The following is a 13,226-nucleotide window of genomic DNA, read 5'->3' as shown; positions in this document are numbered from 1 at the left end:
GAAGGAGCTCTTCCAAATTCATTCTATGAGGCCAACATCACCCCGATGCTGAAACCAGACAAAGACACTTCAAAGAAAGAAAACTACAGACCAATATCTCTAATGAATTTAGATGCAAAAATTCTCAATAAAATCCTGGCGAATCGAATACAAAAGCATATCAAAAAAATTGTGCACTATGATCAAGTAGGATTCATCCCTGGGATGCAAGGCTGGTTCAATATACGGAAATCAATAAATGTTATTCACCACATCAATAGACTTAAAGATAAGAACCATATGATCATCTCAATAGATGCAGAAAAAGCATTTGACAAAGTACAGCATCCCTTTATGTTCAAAACTCTAGAAAAACTAGGGATAACAGGAACTTACCTCAACATTGTAAAAGCTATCTATGCTAAGCCTCAGGCTAGCATCATTCTAAATGGAGAAAAACTGAAGGCATTCCCTCTAAAATCTGGAACTAGACAGGGATGCCCTCTCTCACCACTTCTGTTCAACATAGTTCTCGAAACACTGGCCAGAGCAATTAGACAGACAAAAGAAATTAAAAGCATAAAAATAGGAAAAGAAGAACTTAAATTATCACTATTCACGGATGATATGATAATATATCTAACAGACCCAAAAGGGTCTACAAAGAAACTGCTAGAGTTAATGAATGAATTAATAAAGTGGCAGGATATAAAATCAACATGCATAAATCAAAGGCATTCCTGTATATCAGCAACAAAACTTCTGAAATGGAAATGAAGAAAACCACTCCATTCACAATATCCTCAAAAAAAAAAAAAAAAAAAAAAAAAAAAAAAAAAAAAAAAAAAAAAAACTTGGGAATCAACCTAACAAAAGAGGTGAAAGATTTATACAATGAAAACTACAGAACCCTAAAGAGAGAGATAGAAGAAGATCTTAGAAGATGGAAAAATGTACCCTGTTCATGGATAGGCAGAACTAACATCATCAAAATGGAGATATTACCCAAAGTTCTCTACAGGTTTAATGCAATGCCAATCAAAATCCCAATGGCATTTCTTGTAGAACTTGATAAAGCAATCATGAAATTCATATGGAAAAACAAAAGACCCAGAATAGCAAAAGCGATTCTAAGCAGGAAGTGTGAATCTGGAGGTATAGCGATACCAGATTTCAAACTATACTACAGAGCAATAGTAACAAAAACAGCATGGTACTGGTACCAAAACAGGCAGGTGGACCAATAGTACAGAATACAGGACACAGAGACCAATCCACAAAATTACAACTTTCTTATATTTGATAAAGGGGCTAAAAGCATGAAATGGAGGAAGGATAGCATCTTCAACAAATGGTGCTGGGAAAACTGGAAATCCACATGCAACAAAATGAAGCTGAACCCCTTTCTCTCGCCATGCACAAAAGTTAACTCAAAATGGATCAAAGAGCTTGATATCAAATCAGAGACCCTGCGCCTGATAGAAGAAAAAGTTGGCTCCGATCTACATATTGTGGGGTCGGGCTCCAAATTCCTTAATAGGACGCCCATAGCCCAAGAGTTAATAACAAGAATCAACAAATGGGACTTACTTAAACTAAAAAGTTTTTTTCTCAGCAAGAGAAACAATAAGAGAAGTAAATAGGGAGCCTACATCCTGGGAACAAATATTTACTCCTCACACTTCAGATAGAGCCCTATTTTCCAGAATATACAAAGAACTCAAAAAAATTAAACAATAAGATAACAAATAACCCAATCAACAAATGGGCCAAGGACCTGAACAGACACTTCTCAGAGGAGGACATACAATCAATCCATAAGTACATGAAAAAATGCTCACCATCTCTAGCTGTCAGAGAAATGCAAATCAAAACCACCCTAAGATACCATCTCACATCGCTTCTCGGCCTTTTGGCTAAGATCAAGTGAAGATACCATCTCACTCCAGTAAGATTGGCAGCCATTATGAAGTCAAACAACAATAAGTGCTGGCGAGGATGTGGGTAAAAGGGTACACTTGTACATTGCTGGTGGGACTGCAAATTGGTGCAGCCAATATGGAAAGCAGTATGGAGATTCCTTGGAAATCTGGGAATGGAACCACCATTTGACCCAGCTATCGCCCTTCTCGGACTATTCCCTGAGGACCTTAAAAGAGCATACTATAGGGATACTGCCACATCAATGATCCTAGCAGCACAATTCACAATAGCTAGACTGTGGAACCAACCTAGATGCCCTTCAATAGACGAATGGATAAAAAAAATGTGGCATTTATACACAATGGAGTATTATGCAGCACTAAAAAATGACAAAATCATGGAATTTGCAGGGAAATGGATGGCATTAGAGCAGATTATGCTAAGTGAAGCTAGCCAATCCCTAAAAAACAAATGCCAAATGTCTTCTTTGATTTAAGGAGAGCAACTAAGAACTGAGCAGGGAGGAAGAGCATGAGGAAAAGATTAACATTAAACAGAGATGAGTGGTGGGAGGGAAAGGGAGAGAGAAGGGAAATTGCATGGAAATGGAAGGAAACCCTCAACGTTATACGAAATCACATATAAGAGGTTGTGAGGGGAAAGGGGGGAAAACAAGGGAGAGAACTGAACAACAGCAGATGAGGTAGAGAGGGAAGATGGGAGGGGAGGGGAGGGGGGATAGTAGGGGATAGGAAAGGCAGCAGAATACAACAGTCACTAATATGTCATTATGTAAAAATTGTGAATGTGTAACTGATGTGATTCTGCAATTTGTATTTGGGGTAAAAATGGGAGTTCATAACTCACTTGAATCAAATGTATGAAAGATGATATGTCATGAGCTTTGTAATGTTTTGAACAACCAATAAAAAAAAAAACAGACAATGGCAGACAGAAAGAGAAAGAGTCATGTTGTAAATTCTTATGGAATGACAAATGAAATGCACATGAAAAATCACATTCCAATAGCATACAGATCGTCCCTGACTTATGATGGTTCAACCTAGAATTTTTTTTGACTTTACCATGGTACAAAAGCAATATGTATTCTGTAGAAAGTACACTTTGAATTTTGATCTTTTCTGGGCCAGAACTGTGCAGCACAATACTTTCTTGGCTGCTTGGCAATGGTAGCAAACCACAGATCCCAGGCAGCCACGCGATCAGAAGGGAGGAACCCCCCTCCTCCACGTTGTACCATGTTGCAGAGCTAGGAACTCAGTAGCTTGGATGCAATCAATACATCCTCAATTTACAATAATTTAAAATAATGCTGTGTTTACCAGGACCTAAACCTACCATAAATTGAGGAGTATCTGTAATTATATTTAAGAACATCAAAGGGGGGAAAAAAGGCAGCAAGCTCTCAGACAGAAAGTATAGCTCCCCCCATGCAGAAATAACATTCTTATCTCTCAATGGTCACTTGAATCTAGAAAAGAGTGGAGAATTATTTTTGAAGTGTGAAACAAAAATAATTGTCAATCAATAATTTTATATCCAGCTAAACTACCATTTAACGTGTGAGCAATATAATGATCACCAGTATCACAGGGAAATGCGAGGTTTAAATGCTATAATACAGAATATAAAGGATTTAGTGAGTAAAACCACAAAAGGTTTACTCTCTTTGAAAACGGTTTTAGAAGATGGGCACCAGTAGGAGAATGCATTGAGAAATACGCATATTAAGACTGAGTGTGTAAATTAGTACACTTTATTGTTTGTACATACATATGTGCCTGTGTGTGTCTAAAGCAAAATCCAAAAAGAATGAAGTAAAATTTTACGTAGCATAATATAAAACTACCAAGTTTGCTGGGGAGGGTCAAGAAGGGGGCGAGGGGGGTTGTTGGCTAATGTGGAACTGGTGAAAATGGTCGAAATACTTCTTATTCTGGAGAAGGATGCTGATCTTGCTCCTCTCTGATTAGCTCGCTACGATGAGGCCAGTTTTAAATGCTGGTTTTGCTACACTTTGTCAGGTGACCTTCTGGAAATTCCTCCAGTTCTCTGATGCTTAATCTCCTGTTTCTAAATCCCAGATAATATTCGGTCAGTTATCTGCAAAGTTCTAATGTGGAGTGTGGCCCTGCTGGGTGTCCCCTGGCACTGCCCTGATGCTGGCCCTTAGTGCCAACAGGTGGGAAACTATCTTTTTTGTTGTTGTTGGTGGTGAAAACATAGCCCATGCTTTGCTCTCTTTTTGTCTCTAGAGTTTTGTGCTGGTCAGGCAACTGTGGGACATGGCTGCTGTCTTTTGGGGATTAGGTAATTTAGGGGTAGAAAGATAAGTCACATCTGAAAGTCAAGTTCTCTTCTGTTTAATTTTTTTTTAAAATAAAATTTGCAAGTCTTTGCAAATTGTTGCTTTTTTGACCCCATACTCATGTAGGGCTCAAGAGATCAGGGGCTCCTGCAGGGTCCTTAATTGACCAGTTTGTTTCCTAGTTGTAAAACTCTGGCACGAACACATGTTCATTAGGACATCTTAATTGGAAACAAAAATCACCATGGAGACAGCAAACATGATTTAAAAAGAATAAAGCATGCTGGTCAGTTTTCATTTGGATTTTGTTTTATTTCATTTTATTTCTGATTCTCCCAAAGCCCAGGAGCAGCAGTTCATGATAAAAAATAATGGCCTGAGAAATGTCCTTCTGTAACATCCCGATGGCTGTGTGAGTTTGCATAACTCAAATGTGTCTCAGGGGACCCATTTCATTCCCCGGACCTGCTGAGGATGAGTTGGGGTGCCTCCATGCGAGTGGCTTGGATCCCCCAAACTGCTACCCTGGGATGCCCCGGAAGATGGCCTCCCAGGGACAACATCTTCTTCTCTTCTCCCTTTTATGAGCTTGTTTAAGTGACAACATTCCAACTTTCTAGCCCCTCGTCTGAGAGTCCTGCTGGGGACCCCTGGGGTAAGTATTTATTTTTCCAGAGAGAGCAGAGCAAACTGCTGACCGGTGGCTGGCTGTGTTCCTTCTGCTCCCCTGGAGTCCTGCTCTGGATGCCCAATGGTACGGGGTTCTAAGCACAGTCCAGGACATCATCCGGGTGGGACACAGAGAGGTGTTCACGAGTCCTAATTTCTCTCGGCACACTTCTCTTTATTCTTTGATTAAAGTCTTTCCCCTCACTTACATCCCCCATTAAGATGTCTCAGTGTCATTTAGGGTGTTAATTGAGAGGAGGTTTAAGCTCATCAAAGCGATTATAAGTGATAGTTAAAAATTTCTATATATGGCCTGTGCTGGAATCGGCACTGTGGGGTGCCATTTTTTCTTTTATCCAACTGACATTGGTAATAATAGATGAAATTATTACTAAATCGCAGCTGCGATGATATCATGATTTTTTTTGTGTGTAATCTTTGATGAAAAATTAATTTTTGAGAGGGATAATTTAAAATGATTTAAATAGTATTATACTGAAGTCCTTGCTGGTAATTAACACCAATCTTGTCAAAAGTGAAACCACTTTTGCAGCTGTTTCTAAAGATACCTACAGTATTTGTAACTTTTGTGTGAGTCAAATTATAGTGTTTGGACGTTATTTTTACTGCACAAGGACCATTAGAAGAGCAGGGAGCCTGGAACAGCCATTGTTCTCTGAAGCCCAGATCCGGCTTTGCCTTTGAAGACCCCCCTTCCCTGGCTCCTTTATCTCTAGACCCACCATGGACCTGCCCAGGGCCGGGCCCCTATCTTCATTTTTCCAGTCTCTAGAAGAACTACCCTGTAGCGACCTCTCCTTAGTCCTCAAGTTTTAGTTCCCTGGGGACCCAGGACTTGAGCTGCCCAGGATGGAGTAAGTAGGACGATGCCTGAATACAGTGTCCCCTCCACTCCATCAGGGACTCCACTTTCTTCGAAATCCACTTTTTTCATCCTCATGGCAAAAAAGCGTTCTAACAAGAAACAGCTGAAAATAGATTTTTCTTTGCTAGTTTCTTCCTACTTTCAATGACAGAAGCGAGAAAGTGTGCACATGTGTGCGAGCATGCACATGTGTGTGTGTGTGTGTGTGTGGTTTTGTCCTACATATAAAGACCTGCAGGAGAGGTTAAAAAAAAAAAATAGAGTGAAGTCTAAATAGAAAAAAAAATTTTTTTTGAGCGAGACTGGAGGAGCGGCAGATTCTTCTGAGTCTTGGGTTTTGCCTTTTTTTTTTTTTTAACGTGCTCGCTGATTTCTTTGACAAGATCTATGACACTAGATATTCATGGTGATGGCAGTACCTGCCACTTAGTAATTTTTCCCCCTCAAGTTTTGTGCTAGGAAAAGGGGAGGGAAGTGAATGGGGCAATGTCTGAGTTAGGAGAAAACCAAGGGTGGCGGGGATGGAGAAAGGTGACCTGGGAGCCGGGGCGTGGCCCCGCTGGCTGTCTATCCACTGAGGTCTCACCGATGGCAGCTGCATTCCTAGGTTCTGCTGCGGGTGGAGTTCATCTCACCACAAAGCTGTTGCCACTCCTACGGGCTTTTATTAGGGAAAAAGGAGGCGACGTAAGAAAGAAAGGTCTTTTCCATGCAGAAAGGCTGGCTTGAGTGGAGGTGAGGTGTGCGGTGTGCGAGCCTGAGAAGTCTGCAGTGTGGAGGTGTCACCTGACGAGACCTTCTCATGCTGCCACACAGGACGGTTCCCTTTCTGGCCTGGGTGGAGGGCAAGCAGGTGCATGGGAAATCTTATCAGCCACAGTGCCCAGGTGCCCATGTTGACACCTCACCGGCCAAAAGGAGGAGGCCTTTGGGAATGAGAAGACTCGCCCGTGCACCAGGCTGCCATTTTGCAGCCGTAAACATCAGTCACTTCCCTAGTTTGCAGTTGGCTCCTGAGTGCTTCTGCATTGTGAGCATTAACTCCGACTTTCCCTAGGAGACCCAGGATATGGGAGCTGCTGTCGTCCTCCTGTACATGACAAAAAAAGAGCTGTAAGCAGCTGCTTAAAGTGACGTAAAGTGGCCCTGGCTCTTCTCAAGGTGGGGATGGACTGGAGTCCCTTCCAAGATGGGGCGAGTCCAGCATGGAGAGCACACCGCTGAAGAGCCGGTCAGGATCTGAGGTTCAGGCCTGCTGTGCTCACTGCCAAATCCCTGGCACCTGCCACAGGGCTGGGGCCAGGGCTGGGATCATAGCAGGTGTCGGTGGGAAGAGCAGTGGGTTCATTCCTTCCCAGGTGCTCCGGGAAGACTCGGGTCCTCTCAGCTCCACTCATCTCGGATTCTGGGACTTGGATTTCAGAATTACAAAGTCAGATCTTAAAATCCTTCCAGATCATGCCGATCGGCTTTCACACAGCCCTGCAGGAGCCCTCCCCTCGGCACAAAGCGCCCACGTGCACGGTAAGCCTCTCTCCCACCACACCAGGAACCTTGATGGCAGAGACCCAGAATGTACCCCCTTCTCATATTTCTTCCTAAGGACTTTCTGGGCACCGTGCTTGGCGCTGGGGATGCCAAGATAGATAGTACATCAATTCTCAAATGCTCACAGACTGGTGGGAAACAGACTTGAAGGAATAGAATAGACTCATGAATCAATGAAAAAAGACTTAAGTCCAATAAAATCTTAGGGGAAAGATGAGTCAGTTTTATATAGTCAGCTGGTAAATATTTTGGGCCTTGTAGGCTGCACAGACTCGGTGGCAACTGCTCAGCTTTGCCCTCGTGTGCAAAGCTGGCCTTGCACACTACGTAAATGACTGGGTGTGACTGAGTTTCAGTAGCACTTTTATTATAGAAATAGGCAACGGGCCCAACTGTAGCCTGGCTCCTGGCCCTCATTCACTCTAAAGACGTCGAACATCATGGTCGCTATTATGTCCACATCTACGTGTGGGAGCTGCTCGATGGGTCATCTGGGGCTGTTTTGGATCTTTGCATAGCTAAGGGTTGGGTAGATCTCTCTGTCCTCAGGTATTTGGAAGGAAAGGGTTGAATGGATTGAGAAAAGGAGTCTTCCCCGTCCACAGGCCTCGATTCTTTGTTCTCCCCTGGGCTCAGGCTGTCTGAGAAACTGACAGGAAGGCTTGTGCATTTGGCAAGGCTGCGTGGCGGGCGAGGCAGGTGTGGGTGGGGAGTGGGTCAGCCAGCAAGCCCAGCACCTGCACGTGCCAGTGTCCCCGTGAGAGCATGCCACTGGCTCTGGTGACAGCCTGGGAATGCATCCTGCCCTTGTCTTCTCTGTACGTGGCCTTCCTCTTGCTGGCCTGTTTCCAGCGTCCCAGAAGACTCCAGAAGTTCAATCTGCCTCGCCTGGACCGTCAGGTCCTCCGCAGGGGCCCCGACCTGCCTCTCTGTCTGCTTTGTCAATTACTGGTCATCATTTCCCCATGCATGTCCATGTTTTTAAGACTCTGGGTTGGGTGAAGGGATATTGCTTGCTGCAATGTAGGGGTTTCATGAGTCTGGAGAAAGGCAGACCGACCTTGGTGAGCACAGATGTTGCAGATGCAGGAGCAGGTGCCTGGCCTACTTCAATAGCTAAGGAAAGTGGAGGCCAGAGAGAGGCAGAGAGGTGAGATGGTGTGCCCTGTGTCTTCTTTCTACAGCCGGTGCACACCCTGATCTAGGAGCATTAGGATCCCTTTCAACACACGCAGCTTACCCACCTGCTAGGACTTTGCTTATATGTGTCCACATATCTTCTCATCTGAGTGCCCAAGTGGCTACCTGCATTTCCCTGGTGTGTACATCACCACCACACTGTGTTCCAGGTACTGGTGGGTGTGCCATCTCTCAAAGAGACTGGGGATGTCCGAGCAGTAGGAGACCAGCCAGTCCATCACCCACCGCAGTGTAGCACTTGGCACGAAGTAGGTGCTCAGGGCATGTGTGTAGAATAGGTGAACTGAAGGGTTAAGTTCACATGGAGACCAAGGAGGTAAGGGTCTCCTAGGCTCCCGTGTGGTCTTCCCTGATACAAAAGAAGTTGATCCCGCTTGGAGGGAGAAGGCAAGAGCATTCACGTCGGGCATGGTGTGGCACACACCCAGCAGCTTGGGAGGCTAAGGCAGAAGGATCATGAGTTCAAGGTCAGTTTCAGCAAGTTAGTGAGGCCCTAAGCAACTGAGCAAGACCCTGTCTCTAAATAAAATATTAAAAAGGGTTGGAGATGTGGCTCGGTGGTTAAGCGTCCCTGGGTCCAACATCCAATACCATAAAAAAAAAAAAAGAGCATTCATAAAAAAACAAACCGGAAGAGCAGAAGACGAGGGCGCTTGTCGGAAGCAATTCCAGACCTAAACTGAAATCCTAGCTCTGCCGCCAACCGACCTGCATGCATTGTGGGTAAGTGGTCTTCCAACCGCCCTAAGTCGTCTTTCCCCTTGTCATGCAGGAGCCCCACCCTGTCCCTCTGTCTCCTTTGTCAATTTACAAAGTCCACCTTGCAGGGGTGGGTGCTGTGCTGATAAGATTTTGTAGAAACTGCAGGCCTGGGAAATAATCCCTGATTCGTGGGACTACGGGTTTATCTTGGTGCCTTGTGGTCTGTAGACGGACGTTCTATGACAGCGGGATCTGGTCCTGCTTTGTGGAATTCCACGTCCTAGAACCAGTTGAGTTCCCAGCATAAAGGAGGCTCCGGAAACACTGATCTCGAGTAAAAGAATTCATGAGCTGCTGCTTTGCCCTTTCTGAAGTCACCACCTGGCGAGGTGAGGCCCAGCTGGGTGTTCACTCCACCCAGCACCCCAGGCGGGCTGTGTGGCCTCCTGCTGCCCAGCCTCACACCCCAGGGTAGCGGGGTCCAAGAGTCGGCCCTGGGAGAGCAGTGGGCTGATCCTGGGCAGCCTTGTCCTCCCTGTGGGGCCCGCCCCAGACTGTGGGAACGCGGCTGAGGAGCTGGAGGAAGGCAGCTTGGAACGATCGCTGTCTCAGGCTCATTCCCCAAGGGCGAGGGCTCTTCCAATTCTCGGGTCAGACTTGTCCATGCAGGTCGGCACCAAACAGAGTGGCAGCCAAGCCCATCTTCCCTGGGGCACCCTGTCTACTCCGAGTTTGTAGGGCTTTGCACCTTTGAGTGGGACAGACTGAGCATGCTTGATACCACACCCTCCCTTGCCCTCTGTGGACTCTGGCTGAGCTGTTGGAGCTTTCCTTTGCCTGGACTGGGGTGGGACCTGGACGGGAACTGAGCCCAAGGAGATGAGGCCCCAACAGGGGGGATTAATCACTCTGGCGGTCACCCTGGGAGGAAATCGGGTTGAGCCAACAGGGTCCCAAAGGCGATTTGATGGATACGCATTCCTACTGGACCAGATTGGCTCCTACACAAGAGCTGTGTGAGCTCCTTGGTCTTGGAGTCTGGTGGCCCTCCTGTACCCCTGGGACAGTACTGGGCAGACAGCAGGCCTCTGCATTTGCTGAAGGGTTCTGCAACTGCAATTTGAGTTTGGTTTTAAGACGATGCACACCTGTGGACCTCCCTCACCCAGACCAAGATATGAATCTAGTGACCTCATTCTTCGCTCACTATTGGAAGTCATAAGAAAACAAACATCCCTTATGGGGCCACCAGAGACGAGTTTCTTGGCCTCAGCACTGTCGACGTTGGAGGCTTGACGTAGTCTGTTTGGGCTGCCATCAAAAACATCCCAGGGACTGCATGGCTTTAACGACAGTTATTGCTCACAGTTCTGGAGGCTGGAACATCCAAACTGCTGGCAGGAGTGGTGTTTGGAGAGAGCCTGCTTCTTGGTTTGCCCACGTTTGTCTTCTCCTCGTGTCCTCACAGGGTGGCCAGCAGGGACAGAGGAAGCCCTGTCTGTTCTTACGAGGACACTGATTTTATTCCTAAGGCCCCACCCTTATAACCTGATTGCCGCAGTCCGGCTGCAGCAAAATTACCGGGGGGGTGACGAACAACTTGTGTAGATTGATACAGCAGGAGTGGGAGCCGTTTATTGTAGGACAGGAGCGGTATATATACATTCCACACAGCTTATCTAATTAACATAAACTAGATACAGCAGTCAACCAATCAGGAATCTCCACACTTAATGGCTCGCTGGCATTTCTTCACAAACCACTCCCTCTGGTAAAATGCCAGGCGCCATCCAGACTTGTTTACAGACTCTAACACTGATTACCTTTCAAAGTCCCCCCCTCTTAACACCATCACATGGGGGCTTAGAGTTTCAAGGTATGGGCTCTGGGGACAGAAGCATTCAGTCTATAGTATGGATTGGACGTTTCACCTGGGCCATTCTCTGTGTTAGAGGCTGTCCATGCCTTCGAAGGTGCACCGACATCTCTGGTTTCTACTCACTGGTTGTTGTTTCTACCCATCAATTTCTTGTTTATAGGTACCAAAAATGTGTCCATCCATTATCAAGGGTCCCTCAGGGTCATGTCATTGAGAAGCACTCCTTTGGAAAAGCCGGTGAGCTCTTCAGGAACAAGTGCTCGCCTCGCACCAGGTAGCTCTTGGTCTCAAACTTGGGTTCAGGATGCAATACCATACTCAGGGGATCCAGGCAGTCTTGTCCCTAAAGCACAACAGGCAGATTCCAGAGACAGGGTGCTTGCCTGAGAACCAAGCCCTCCGTCCCAGGACCCGCCTGTGTTCAGCTCTGTTTTCCTCCTTGTTGCCTCTCTGCCTCTCCCCTCTGGAAGTCCTGCTGATTGACTAAGGCCATTCCCAATCTCACTCCTGCACTGAGTGGTTGTGAACCCTGGTGACGTGTTTTCTGCTGTGGTCTGAATGTCTGTGTCTGTCCACCTCAGGGTGGTGGTGTTAGAAGATGAGTTTATGGGAAGTGATGAGGTCATGTTGGTAGAGCCCTCAGGGACCTAGTAAGTGATGTGCTTTTCCTCACCACCATGTGAGGACACAGGAGAGGGTGCCGTCCAGGCACCAGTCACTGGATCTGCCAGGTCCTGGGTCCTGGACCCCCAGCCTCCAGAGCTGTGATGTAGGTATTTCTGTTGATTATACATCCCCAGCTTATGGTACTTTCCATAGGAGCCCAAATGGACAATATATTACCTCTTGCCCATTCTCCAGTTGCCTTTAAAAGGGTCCTTTTAACCGCTGATGGCAGTTTCTTTGGAGCAACTCTTATTGAATGAAAGGTAAGGGTTTTGGTTGAGATCCACAAGTTATATTCATTCAAATTCTGAGCCAGGGAGGTGGACTGCTCTGAATGTAAATCCCTCCTTCAGAAGTTATGACTAGTGACCCTGAGAACATCACTTAGACGTTCTCCGTCTCAGTTTACTCACAGGCAAAATGAAAGCTAATGAGAACAAACACCACCTCCATAGGCTTTTGTCCATCACAGAGACGAAGCATGGAGATGAGCAGATTTTAACTATCACTGTTACGTAGCTGCCTGTGGCAGTAGATGATGAAATCCTGGAGGTCAAGGCTTCATATTGATCTAGCATGGATCCTGGTACACAGCAGATAACCCATAAAATTGAACTGAAATATGAATTTTTCTGAATGCCTCTGTTTCTCTAAAATATCTGTAACTGGAATAAAAAAAAATATATGATTTACGTCACAGAATCACATGGAGAATGATTGAAGTGAGGCATGTCTTGGAAATAGAATTCTAAGATGGCCCCAGGTTTCCAGCCCCTGGTGCACACTCTCTGTGATGAGGCAGACAATTACGATTGTAAAGGCATACCTTTGACTTTAACTTACCACAGGGTTACATCCTGATAATCCCTGGGTAAGTTGAAAGTATTGTCGTGCACTTAGCCTGCCAAACGTCATACTCAAGTTGGCCTACCTCAAACTGCTCCTATCACCTGCAGTATCCCACAACTGGGCATCTCAGGAGAGCCCACCGCACAGCATATTGCTATTACTGGGAAAAGATCAAAATTCAAAAATCGAAGTATAGTTTTTATTGAGTGTATGTTACTTTTACATCACTGTAAAGTCAAACCACTGCAAACCAAACCATTGTAAGTCAAGGACTGCCTGTGGGATGTCAAGTGACAAGAGGTGTTCCAGGAGTAACTGAAGTATCTCTTCCCTGTCTTTGACTTAATCAAAAGGGATCTTCTCCTGGGAGGGCCTGACCTGGTCAGGCGGGCTCTTACAAGACATAAGAGCAGCAGCAAACGCTCTACTGGGAAAGTGACATTACACTGAACGCTGGCCGTGGGGGTCCCTGTGGCCGTGATCCAGGAGCAGCCTCTATGAGCTGGGTGTGATTTTTGGTTGACTGCAAGCAAGAAAGCCAAGAAGAACCTCATTCCTTCAGATTCAAGAAACTGGATTCTGCCCAGAGCCAGGAC

This window comes from Marmota flaviventris, chromosome 2 (genome assembly GCF_047511675.1).
Source record: "Marmota flaviventris isolate mMarFla1 chromosome 2, mMarFla1.hap1, whole genome shotgun sequence".
Taxonomy (NCBI): Eukaryota; Metazoa; Chordata; class Mammalia; order Rodentia; family Sciuridae; genus Marmota; species Marmota flaviventris.
This window is presented reverse-complemented; position numbering follows the sequence as displayed.